The sequence below is a fragment of the Prionailurus bengalensis genome, chromosome A2 (assembly GCF_016509475.1).
Source record: "Prionailurus bengalensis isolate Pbe53 chromosome A2, Fcat_Pben_1.1_paternal_pri, whole genome shotgun sequence".
Taxonomy (NCBI): Eukaryota; Metazoa; Chordata; class Mammalia; order Carnivora; family Felidae; genus Prionailurus; species Prionailurus bengalensis.
The window spans coordinates 28,081,307-28,093,800 of record NC_057348.1 but is presented as its reverse complement, the minus strand read 5'-3'; the positions used below and the strand labels follow the sequence as shown (position 1 = coordinate 28,093,800).

At 38.5% G+C, this 12,494-nt stretch overlaps 1 protein-coding gene across 3 annotated transcripts in view; it reads left to right on the top strand.

The window, feature by feature from the left end:
• Positions 1-12,494, top strand: part of FHIT (fragile histidine triad diadenosine triphosphatase) — a 1,429,439-nt gene that overhangs the window by 981,304 nt on the left and 435,641 nt on the right. The window lies entirely within an intron of this gene.

Here is a 12,494-nt window from a genome sequence, read left to right as displayed (position 1 = left end):
AGCCCTTCCATATTCCTGATTTTTTGTTTATAGAGAAGCAGATTTGAGAGGGTTGCTGCATGAACCTGTAGGGTTGCTAAGACCTAATTGTATGAGGGCAGTAACTGCAATTAGGGATCATTGGAGAGCTGTGTGTCAAAGATAGAAAACACCTCAAATTTCATTTGAAGTGAGATATAGAATAAATTAATAAATACCTATTAAAAACGAAGGGCATAATAGTGTCATAATAAGATAATGTGATCATTCATGTAGGCTATAAAGAGCTATGGGAATAGAAATTAAAGTCAGTAAATGCTGAAGAGCTTTGAACTGTTTCAACTTGACAATATGAGACCAGATCGCAACAGTACCAAGTTTTACTTTTCATTATTATAAGGGGGTTTTGTACTTACGAAGATGTCTTTACCGATAACCTGAACTCTGCTCCTCTTTTTTCTAAATGCTACTGGTAACAGGGATGGTCCTGGCTTTATAATGGGGTTGGGATCCCTAAACCTTTATCTGTATGTTCTTGAGAAGATACCCTACCTTTCTGAATCTAGGTGGCCCCATCTTTCAAATGAAGATGACAATCTGTAGTCTGTAGAATCATTGTAGAAATTCTTTATAACATTCAGACTTCTTTGTGATTTCACATAGGTGTTTGGTTAGAAGCCCCCATCAGTGTAACAGTTTAATTCTTGGCAGTATCAAAGAACTGTAACTTTTCTTCCTGAATCATGGTTTAAAATAGGAAATTAGGGGCACCTGGGTGGCTCAGTCAATTAAGTGTCCGACTCCTGGTTTCAACTCAGGTCATGATCTCTTGGTTTGTGAGTTTGAGCCCCACATCACGCTTTGTGCCAGTCGTGTGGAGCCTGCTTGGGATTCTCTCTTTCCCTCTTTCTGCCTCTCCCCTGCTTTCTGTCTGTCTATCTGTCTGTCTGTCTCTCTCTCAAAATAAACTTGAAAAAAAATTAAAAAACAAACTAAAATAGGAAATTAAATTTCAAGATTACCAAACACAGCATGGTTAGTTTGATTAAAATATATAGACTATTTTAAATTTTATACATGCAATATGAGGTCATATCAGGATACTTAGTTCTCTCTATTTAATTTTATAATCTAGTCATTTAAATAGAAGTTATGAAAATTGTGCGTGGTCCACCTGGCTACAGATTTGAATTCTAGAATTTATATTTGGTCTTTTATTTAGGTTCTGAAAAGAACGCTCATTACTTTTTCTGGAGGAGAATCAACACCAAGTCAGAAATGACCTCTCTTCATTTTTACAACATATTCCCTGTTTTTCTAATTAAAATTAGCATTAAAAAAATAAAACATCATCCTGAACGCCTAAGACAAAAAAGAAAAAAGGAGTTAAAAAATTATAAAGAAGCTGTTAGCAACAGTACTTCAGGATGTTTCTTGCAGAACAGAAAAAATTCATTGGCAGATTCCATTTTTGATTTGTTTTGTCTCAGTGAAAATTCCTTCAGCTTCCTTTTTGTTTCTTTCAAGGACTGGGATTGGGATGGGGCGACATGTGGAACCGCAGGCGGCCCTTAATTCTGGCAAACCCAAACCACCCTGTCATGTTTTCATGATTTTCTGGCAGGTATGAAAGGTTTTTTCCCCTCTATCCTTTTGATGTCTTCAGTATAAGCACGAGTTGGGGTCTTTTTATTATAACAGCATGGTAGATTTCTCTACTTTTCATTTAAAACTTGACTCACTGTTCACCCTCCCCTTTGATCTTCCTAGTTAAAAACCACTTGGAGGGGTGCCTGAGTGGCTCAGTCGGTTGAGCATCCAACTCTTGGTTTCTGCTCAGGTCATGATCCCAGGGTCCTGGGATCAAACCCCATTTCCAGCTCTGTGCTGAGCATGGAGACTGCTTGGGATTTTCTCTCTCCCTCACCCCCTCCCCGGACCCCTCCATGGCCTCTATCTCTCACTTAAAAAAAACCAAAAACAAAACAGAAGACACCACTTGGATATTGTGATTTTTTTTTTTTTTTTTTTTTTTTTTTTTTTTTTTAGTTGAAGGGCTTGTGTGCTTTTGTTCAAGTCCTCGTAGATTCTTTTTGTCACCTGGATGGCATCACCTATCATGATGTCTGGACATGGCTCTTCCCCAATCTGTGTGGTTAACTGTTAGGAGATTTCCACTGGCCATGTTTATGTGCCAGAGCACCCATCATGGAAAGCTGCACCAAAGGTCAAGGCCTGTTCCTCAGAACATTTAGAATTGTGGCTCAGATTTCACCTTGAATCTACTTGTCTCAGCCGTCAAGAAAGAGAGATTTACTGGAGAATTATTCATAGCTCTCTCCTCTCACGTAGCAAGGAAAACCAAGGAAACCAAGGTAGAATGACCAAGATGTCAGGGAGAGATGAAAGGAAGCTTGGGGTTTCTTTAGTGTTGGAGACGTTGGTTGTAGTTTGGCACACAGGCTTGCCTGTTTACCTGTCACTGGGTTTCTTAAACTTAAAAAACAAAACAAAACAACCTGTTGCATGTTTCTTGTAACCCAAAGAAACCTGTATCACAGCCTGATATCTGAGGTTCTATAGCTATATGTATATTTAAAAAACATTTTTTTAATGTTTATTTATTTTTGAGAGAGACAGAGTAGGAGTTGGGGTGGGGCAGAGAGAGAGGGAGACACAGAATCCGAAGCAGGCTTCAGGCTCCGAGCTGTCAGCACAGAGCTCAACACAAGCCTCTCACGAATGGTGAGATCATGACCTGAGCTGAAGTCGGATGCTTCACAGACTGAGCCACCCAGGTGCCCCTGTAGCTATATATCTTAATTTCTGTAGAGGCTTCTATCCTGGCAGAAAGACCCTGTTCCTTAAAAAAAAAAAAAAAATGGCATGCCCTGCAAAAATCTCACATTGATTTACTTTGGCATATTCTGACAAAGACAAAGTCACAGAACAAGTTGAATTTCCATTTTAATGGTTTCATTTCATTATACTAAGCAGACAGTTGGAAAGAGAGGGGAACCATTAACAATATTGTGATGTCACACAGGACAAATATTTCAAAATGGGTTAGTTTCACAGAGATCTGCGTAGTGTGAAAAGATGACTTCTTTGTTGCTGAGGGTATACAGCACAGGGCTTTAATGTCCCTGCCCTGCCATTTCTTGGTCTTGTGACACTGGGAGGGACCTAAGACATTCCTGCTCTTCAGTGTCCTCTTCTGCATGAAACAGAATGTTGATAACCACCATAGGATTGTGATGATTCACTGAGTTTGAAAAACTTCACATGGAATGTCACCCCACAGCAGATGACAATACATGCTAGTTCTTTCTTGTTTTTCTGCTCATGAAGAACTAATTCTGAGGAGCAGAATCTTTTGTTTTCTTCTTTTTGCCTACTCTGTGTTATACCTACTGTGTGTTAAGAGTCTTATAGTATAATTAGCTTACAGGTGTGCCTGTGTTTCCTGAAGTGTATTTTATGGGAGTCTGTCTAGATAGATGATGATGATAACTAAGGTTTTATAGAGAGAACAAAGGAAAAGCAATTCCAAGCCCAAACCGTTTGGGAGAAGGCTAGGGGGAAAATCTTCTTTCTTTACTGCAGAACTTCTCAGAACCTTTAAGATGTTCCTTCCATGGCAAATATCCAGGAAGATAATTTAGTACTTGAAATTTTCCTGCTTTGTTTGCTCTGTGAAAGGCTTTCTTCAGGGTACATCATGTGGGTCTAGAGTCCTGAGGAAGAGATTTTGGGGGAGGGAGGTGGAGTGAGGTGGGAAGCCTTAAATAGTGAATAAAGTGTTATTTAAAACTTAGGGTTGAAGAAGTAAATCTGACTTGTTAAATCTGTGCTTCCTTACACTAGTGATGGTTTTCCTTGAGGACCCATTGGGGAAGTTTAACAATTCTTAAATGAAAAAAAGAGATGGGCTTTATTACAGGTGGTATACGCTGAAGCATCAGGTGTGGAAATTAGAAATTCCATTTGTGTCTCAGGCACTAATTAGTCCCATGTCTTCTTCACTTCTCTTAAATTCTTCCTTAGCTGAAATTTCATCTTATATTGTTTATGAAATAGGTAATTAAGGGCCCCTCATGTTGAGTATAAGGCTGGTACCCAAGGCTGCAGTGGAAATGAAAGCAGTTGTAAGTATCCATTTCCATGGTCAGAACAGTTGGCATTGAAGGACACTAGGAACTTCCCTTTGTGATATTAATCTTGTGTAATGTACCAGCAACTAAAGATACTCAGGGGGGTTAATTTCTGGCCTCCCCTCAGATTCACTGCTCTGATCCAGTCTTACACCAAAATGTAATTGTGATAAAGCAAAGGAAATGACAGCATTTTTGTGGGAATCCTTTTTAGACGGCGGGAGAGAGAGATCTTGATAGGGAGAGAATTCTTTATCTGTACCTGAGACAGACATGAGGGTGTCACTTGGTTTGGCCTAATTATATCTCGGCTGACATTGTTGAAAGCACGGGTAGTAGTAATACCTTAGGAATTGATTCAGAAATCCCTAACCTCAAAGTGCAAAACAACGGTACTAAAGCTGGTACTTTCAATAAACACCTTACTCCATGGTGTGTTACAAGATGGAATTTGTCTGTGTTCTAGCCCTGGTAAGCCTGTTTGTTTTGACCTACTGCTATGTGAAGGGAATGCATTTAGAAGCATAGCTTGTACTTAAGGTTTTGCTTTGTTTTGTTTTTTTAATTTGAAACTACAGTGTTAGAGACAAAATGATTATAAGAAATTCCTCTGAGCTACCAATATCTGTACTAATGCATTCAGTTTTGTCTCAGCTGATTGTGCTAGTACGTTTGTCTGGCATTTTCATTTTTTTCTGAACTGAGTGACTCACTCCCGTTAGATTCTAGGTCAAGTTGCTTTAGCTTTGTTTTGTTTCGTGTTGGCCTTGGCTTACTGTATCGTTTTCCTGACTCCTTTTTCTCTCCCCTCTTTCTATTTAATAATAGGTACTTAGTTTTATGTGTAGCATTTTTCATCCCTAGGGAGCATGTGTAATTTGTGATTTTGTACATAAGTTCCCAAAGGTCCTTGCTAGCTGCTCGGGCATGCTCTCGCTTGTTCCCCTCTGATTCTTCATTATTTTCTCCCTGGGAGCATTGCATCTCCTTAAGAGCACTTCATGCCCTTCTACTACTTTACCTCTGTTTCTTTTCCCTGTTTCTGGTCTTCTTTCAATTCCCTGCCTTCTTCCTTGCTTTGCCCTTCTCGGTTTCTTTCCATGACCTCTTTCACCCAAAGGAGAGAAAGCACTCAGTAGCCAAGAGGGGTTCCCATTTCCAGGGAATAGATTTTATGGCTTGGCATTGAAAGCCACAGCAGGACTTCCAGTGATGCATGATTGATACAGCACTTTTCTGTAAACAAGTTCCCTGTACAAGTGAAATCTCTTCTCCCTCCAATTGTCTTTCCCTGTACTCATGTTTGTAAGATGGCAGCCTGTGGGGGAACCTGACTCTCCAAATGTTTGCAAGTCCTTGGGATACTCCAGCCCCACCATGAGCTCTGGTTTATTCAACGTGCATTACTCCCTACTCTTTCCTTACCTTGACTAGCCAGGGGATTGTCCATTTCCGTATGACAGTTGTCAGATGTTTGTTTTTATACCGTACAGCCTCAAAACCTAAGGAATTTTAATTTCAGCACCTTGCACAAGGCCATTTTTATTACTTCATAGAATGCAGGTAAATTCTACTTGAGAGTATTTCCATATTCGTATTAATATCTGACTAATCTGCAAACATCTTCTCTTGGGTTTTGCTGGGTCACTGTTACTCTAGAACTTCTCTGTCCTACATAGTTGCTCCTAGACTCTCTGGCTATTTAAATAGAAACCTAAATTAATTGCTATTAAATAGTATTTAAGAATTTTTTTTCTAGTTATGCTAGCCCCATTTCCAATTCTCAAGAGATATATGTGGCTAGTGGATACTATTTCGGACAGAATAAATACAGAATGTGTCTATTATCACAGAAAGTTCTGTTGGAACTAAAAACTGTCTCCTGATTTATCTGGGTTGAACCAAGTAATTAACATTTATTAAATCCACTGGCTTCTGCTAGTTTTAAGTGCGGCATTGTTAATGGCTTTGAGTACTGTATTCCTTTGACTTCCAGTTGGTGAAAGATTTGTTGGTGTTTCCCTAATTATATTTCTCCAGCTTTAGCAATATATAATTGACATATAGCATTGTGTAAGCTTAAGGTATACAATGTGTTGATTTGATATATGTATATACTGTAGAATAATTAAAAGAGTAGTGAATACCTCCATCATCTCACATAATTACCTGTGTGTGTGTGTGTGTGTCTATGTGTAGGTGTGTGTGGTGAGAACATTTAAGATACACTCTCTTAGCAACTTACCTGTGTACAATACAGTACTGTTAACTATAATGGAAGTTTTTACCCTTTGCTGATCATCTCCCTCCTTCCTCTACCCCCAAGCTCCTGGTGACCACTATTCTAAACTCTGTTTCTGTGACGTCAGCCTTTTTAGATTGCACATATAAGTACTCTCTTATAGTATTTGTCTTTCTCTGACTTCACTTAGCATGGTGCCCTTGAAGTCTATGTTGTCCCAAATGGCAGGATTTTCTTCTTATGCCTGAATATTTACACACACACACACACACACACACACACACACACACACACACCATATCTTCTTTATCCATTCTTCCATAGACACTTAGGCAGTTTACATATTATGGCTGTTGTGAGTAATGCTATATTGAAAATTAGAATGTAGATACCTCTGAGATTCTCATTTCATTTCTTTTGGGTATATACCCATAAATGTGTTGAATCATATGGTAGTTCTATTTTTAATTTTTTGAGTGAACTTTTTTTACCTTCTCAGTTATGTTTATTCCTAAGCATTTTATTGGTTTTCATGCCATTGAAAATGGGATAGTTTTTTTTTAATTTTCTCTTTCAGATATTTAGTTGTTACTATATAGAAACACAACCGCTTGTATGTTGATTTTATGTCCTACAACTTTACTGAACTTGTTGATTAGTTTAAAGGGTATTTTGGTTGAGTCTTTTGGAATTTTTATATATAAGAACATATCACCTGTAATTAACAACAGGTTAATTCCTGCTCGGATTGGATGCTTTTTATTTCCTTGACCTGCCTACTTGCTCTGCTTGGGACTTCTAGTACTATGTTGACCAGGAGTGATATGAGTGGGCCCCACTGTCCTGTTCCTGGGCTTAGAGGAAAAGCTTTCAATCTTTCATTATTGAGTATCATGTTATCTGTGGGTTTACCATATACTGCCTTTATTATGTTGAGGTATGTTTCTTCTGTACCCAATTTGTTGACAGTTTTTCGTATAAAATGATGTTGTACTTTGTCAAATACTTTTCCTGCACCTGTTGAAATGATCATATGATTTTTGTCTTTCATTGTATTTAATGTGATGTATCATATTTATTGATTAGTCTGTGTTGAAACATTCTTGAATCCCAATAATAAATCCCACATAGTTATGGTATATGATCCTTTTAATGTGTTATTAATAATGTATTGTTGAATTTGTCTTTCTATTACTTTGTCAAGAATTTTTGCATCTATATTCTTCAGGGATATTGGTGTGTTCCCTTGCAGTGTCCTTAGCTGGTTTTGGTATCAGGGTTATGCTGGCTTTGTAAAATGGTTTTGGCAGTGTTCCCTGTTCAGTATTTTGAAACAGTTTACGAAGCATTGGTGTTAATTCTTCTCCAAAAGTTTTGTAGAATTCACCAGTGAAGCCATTTGGTCCTGGGCTTTTCTGTGTTGGGAAGATTTTGATTAGTGATAAAATCTCCTTACTCATTATTAGTGTCTTCAGATTTTCTATTCCTTTGTGATTCATTCTTTGGTACGTTATGTGTTTCTACAGAAGTATTTGTTCATTTCTTCCAGGTTATCTGGTTTATTGGCATATAATTGTTCATAGTAGTCTGTTATGATCCTATGTATTTCTGTAGTATCATTTGTAATATATTTTTAATTTATGATTTTTAGTATTTTTTCCTTAGTCTAGCTAACAGTTTGTCTGTTTTATCTTTCAAAAAAATCAGCTCTTAGTTGTATTGATCTTTTCTATTGTGTTTCTGATTTCTACCTCATTGATTTCTGCTCTCATCTTTGTTACTTCCTTCGTTTTGCTATCTTTGGACTTCTTTTGCTAGTTCCTTCAGGTGTAAAGCCAGGATACTTATTTGTGATCTTCCTATATGTATTTATCACTATAAACTTCCCTCTAAGAATTGTTTTTACGGCATCCCATAGGTGTGACTGTGTTGTGTTTCCATTTTTATTTGTTTTCAGATATTTTTTCAACTTCCTCTTTGGCCTGTTGTTTGCTCAGGATGGTGTTGTTTAGTTTCCAGAAGCTTGTAGATGTTCCAGCTTTCCTCTTGTTGATTTCTGATTTCATTCCATTGTGGTGGGGAAAATAAATCCTTGGTATGATTTCAACCTTCTTAAATTTCCTAAAAATTGTTTTGTATTAATGCCATCTTATGCTTTTCTCTTATTCCTTTCTTCCTCTCTTTCTGTCTTCCTTTGTGAGTTGATGATTTTCTATGGTGCTATGTCTTGATTACCTTCTCCTTGTCTTTTGTATATCTACTGTAGGTTTTTGCTTTGTGGTTACATGAGGCTTACATAAAACATCTTATAGATCTAATGGTCTATTTTATGCTGATAACAGCTTAACTTTGATTGCATACAAAAACTCTGTTCTTTAATCTCCCCTTTTTATGTTTTGATGTCACCCTTTACCTCTTTTTATATTGTGCCTTCATCAACACATTGATATAGTTGTAGTTACTATTAATAGTTCTGTCATCTAATCTTCTCATTAAAGTGGTTAACACATCACCATATTATAGTATTAGAGTGTTTTGATTTTCACTATATACTTACCTTTATCGGTGTGTAATATATTTTCATGCAATTAATGAATGTCCTTTTATTCCAACTTGAAGAGCTGATTTCAGCATTTAGTAGTGCCCTAATTTTTAAAGGAGGTAGAGGTTTTTACCTTACTGCTGCTCTGAAAAACTCTGCATTTCTCATCTTTATTGTCTCTTGTGAATATATGAAATACTCTACAAAGTTTTTGTCTGCTCTCTGGCCTCTGTCTTCTGAGGTGTACTTTATAATTTTGCTAATGTTGCCATTTAGACCTTGCAAAGAGCCATTATACTCAGTACAAATAGTTTAGTCTTTTTGTTTGGCTTTTACCTTTTCTCCTCTCCTTCCCCCAACTTCTCACTTCTAAGATATTAGGACTAACTAGAAGGAGCTGATGTGTGGTAATGCCATTATCTCAGACCCTGAGACATGCCCCATAGCACAGACTCACAAGCAAGTGATCATTTCCAAGCTAATAATGGGGGGCCTCACCCTACTCACAATTCTACCTTCTCTTTAGACACTTAGGTAACATTAGTTGTATGTTTAATGTAGCAACATGTCTCAAGCTTTGCACGGCTTTGGTATGTAGGCATTCAGCGTACTGTGCCCTGATTATCTAGATTCTAAAGTTTTTTGTTAATAAATATCTAGCTCTGTGGGGAAAGACAGGGGTTTTATTAACATGCAGCCTTAACATCGCCAGGCTCTGTGGATAGGTTGACATAGTGTCATCGTTACAGAAGATAAAATTTGAAGGAGCATTTGTGGAGCAGCTAACAATGGATATTAGAACAATAGCTCAGGATTTTATGGTAGTTTAATCATTATCCACCCCCTTCCTTTCATTGAGTCAGTCAACTCATATTTCTTAAAGTTTACTACATGCCAGGTATTGCACTTTCTGCTGGGGTGATTCAAAGGCAAGAAGGAGCAATGGCAGTGAAGGGAAGCATGTACAATGGAGGAGAAAATCGCAGCATCTCCTCCATGGACCTGTGTCCTGTGTAGCTGCTCAGGGCTCCAGCATCAGAAGGCCACCCTCTCCCATGCCCCTCCACCAACTTAGCTTAATCCCCTGCTGTCACTGTGTTGAGATTCTTCATAACTTTGAATAGGGGACCCTACATTGATTGTCATTTGTATCGGGCACTACAAATTATGTAGGTGCTTCTGGAACAATGTTATAGTGAGACGCGGGAGGGTTATTTAATCTAGATGTGGAGGATTTGGGAAGGCATCCTGGAGGAATTGAAATATACATTAAGATGTGAAGGAGGAATAATGGGTCAAACAAAGGCGTGTGGCTGAGAAAACCTCATTAGAAGCCTTAGGTGGGCAGGCAGGGCAATAATCCCAGGGGTAGGTGTCCCCAGGCCATCAAGCCTCTGTCTTCACCTTTGAAATTTACCTGTGTCACATGCCTTAGAGACAGTCGGCTTTTGCTTTTTTGCTTTTTCTTCATAGGACTTCCTTTCTTACATAGGGATGTATAAGATTAATCAGGCTATGACATCTGACTTTCTTCATAGGCAGAAGTTGCTTCATAGGCAACAGCCCAGGTGTTGGCAACAGCCTATCGGGTAATGGAAATTAATTAGATGGGCCTGCTGAGATCTGGGGCAAACTGGAGAGACTTTGTTTCTTCAAGGGTTCAACACCCTTTGTCTCCTGAGCTCTAGAAAACTGTGGCCAAAATATCCAATATTTCTAAAAAGAGTGGGAAGTCTGGATCTTTTGTAACAGTTCTTCATTTTATATTAGCAAATGACATAAAACATTTACACATATGATTGGCCAAACGAAGCAGTTCTTTTGGCTACATGTAACCTCATCACCGGTATGTAAGTCCTGAACTTCCTTCCAAGAGAAACTAGAATGTTCTTCCTACTTGTCTTCAAATGTAAATTACTTCTCTAATGGGATGGTTTCATTTTTCTCATTTTCTTTTTTAAATTAAAAAAAATTTGTTTGCTTATTTTTTTGAGATTTTCTTTTTTTTTAAATATGAGATTTACTGTCAAATTGATTTCCATACAACACCCAGTGCTCATCCCAATTGTTTACTTATTTTTGAAGGAGAGAGAGACAGATCATGAGCAGGGGAAGGGCAGGAGAGGGGCAGAGAGAGAGAGAGGGAGACACAGAATCTGAAGCAGGCTCCCGGTTCTGAGCTGTCAGCAGAGCCCAACCCGGGGCTCCAACCCACAAGTTGTGAGATCATGACCTGAGGTGAAGTCAGGCACTTAACTGATTGAGCCACCCTGGCACCCCTCATTTTCATTTTTAAAAGATAACCTTTACTGGGGCACCTGGGTGGCTCAGTCAGTTGATTGTCTGACTCTTAATTTTGGCTTAGGTCATGATCTCACGGTTTGTGGGACTGAGCCCCGAGTTGGGCTCCACACCGGCAGCATGGAGCCTGCTTGGGATTTTCTCTCTCCACTCTGTCTTTGCTGTTCCCTCACGTATACTTGTTCTCTCTCTGTCTTTCTTCCTCTCAAAATAAAGGAATCAACTTAAAAAAAAATAAATGTAGACCTTAAATTCAAATAGACTTGTAGTCATGTACCAATTTGGCTACTCATTAGTGTGCAATTTTGGTCAAATGGTATTTTCTGAGTCTCAACTTATGATGTGATGATAATAAAGCATTTTTAAGGTTAAAGCCAACTTTGGTGTGGACTTGCATAGAAAGCTGTTGGTTTAAGGTGTTGCCCATAATGAGTCTTCCACAAATTTTGGCTGCTATCACTATGATTTATAACCATTACTGTTTAAAAAATTTTAACATTCATTTATTTTTGAGAGACAGAGGGAGATAGAGTACAAGCAGGTGAGGGTCAGAGTGAGAAGGAGACACAGAATTCGAAGCAGGTTCCAGGCTCTGAGGTGTCAGCACAGAGCTCAGGGTGGGGCTCCAGCCCACAAATGATGAGGTCATGACCTGAGCCAAAGTCTGACATTTAACCGACTGAGCCATCCAGATGCCCCTAGACATTACTATTTTAAATTATTGTTATTGTGATTATCAGAAGAGCAAAGAAAACAATGTTGCAGGACCCTTAGACATGGTATACACATGAAAAATGAAGGTAGGAGAAATATGTTTCATTAGGTAATATTTAGGTAAAGCAAGGAGAATGTGCAGTGGGATTTTTCTCTATCAGTTCTACTGAAATGTGTTGAATATAAATGAGTTTTGTTTTATTAATGAAATAAGTTGGGTCATTCCTGTTACTGGTAGGATAATGACCTCCAGCCTGAAGCATCCTGGAAGGTCCTTGTTGGTGTGGCCTCTCCCCCGCCGTCTTGTCCTAAATATACCAGTTTAGTGCTGGTGTCCAGTCACTGGTCATTTTTTCCCACTGCAGAGTGTCTGTTCCTGTTGTGTTTTGTTTTCCCATATTTTTATGCCCTACCCGTCTTCCTCTGTCCCCTGCAACACGCACAACTTCTAGGTCTATTGAATACCTGCCCTCAGCTTACATCTCCACTCCCTCAGTAGGCCTCTTTGGACTCTCCAATCTCAGTTTGATTCTCCTATACAAGTTTACTTATATGATGATTT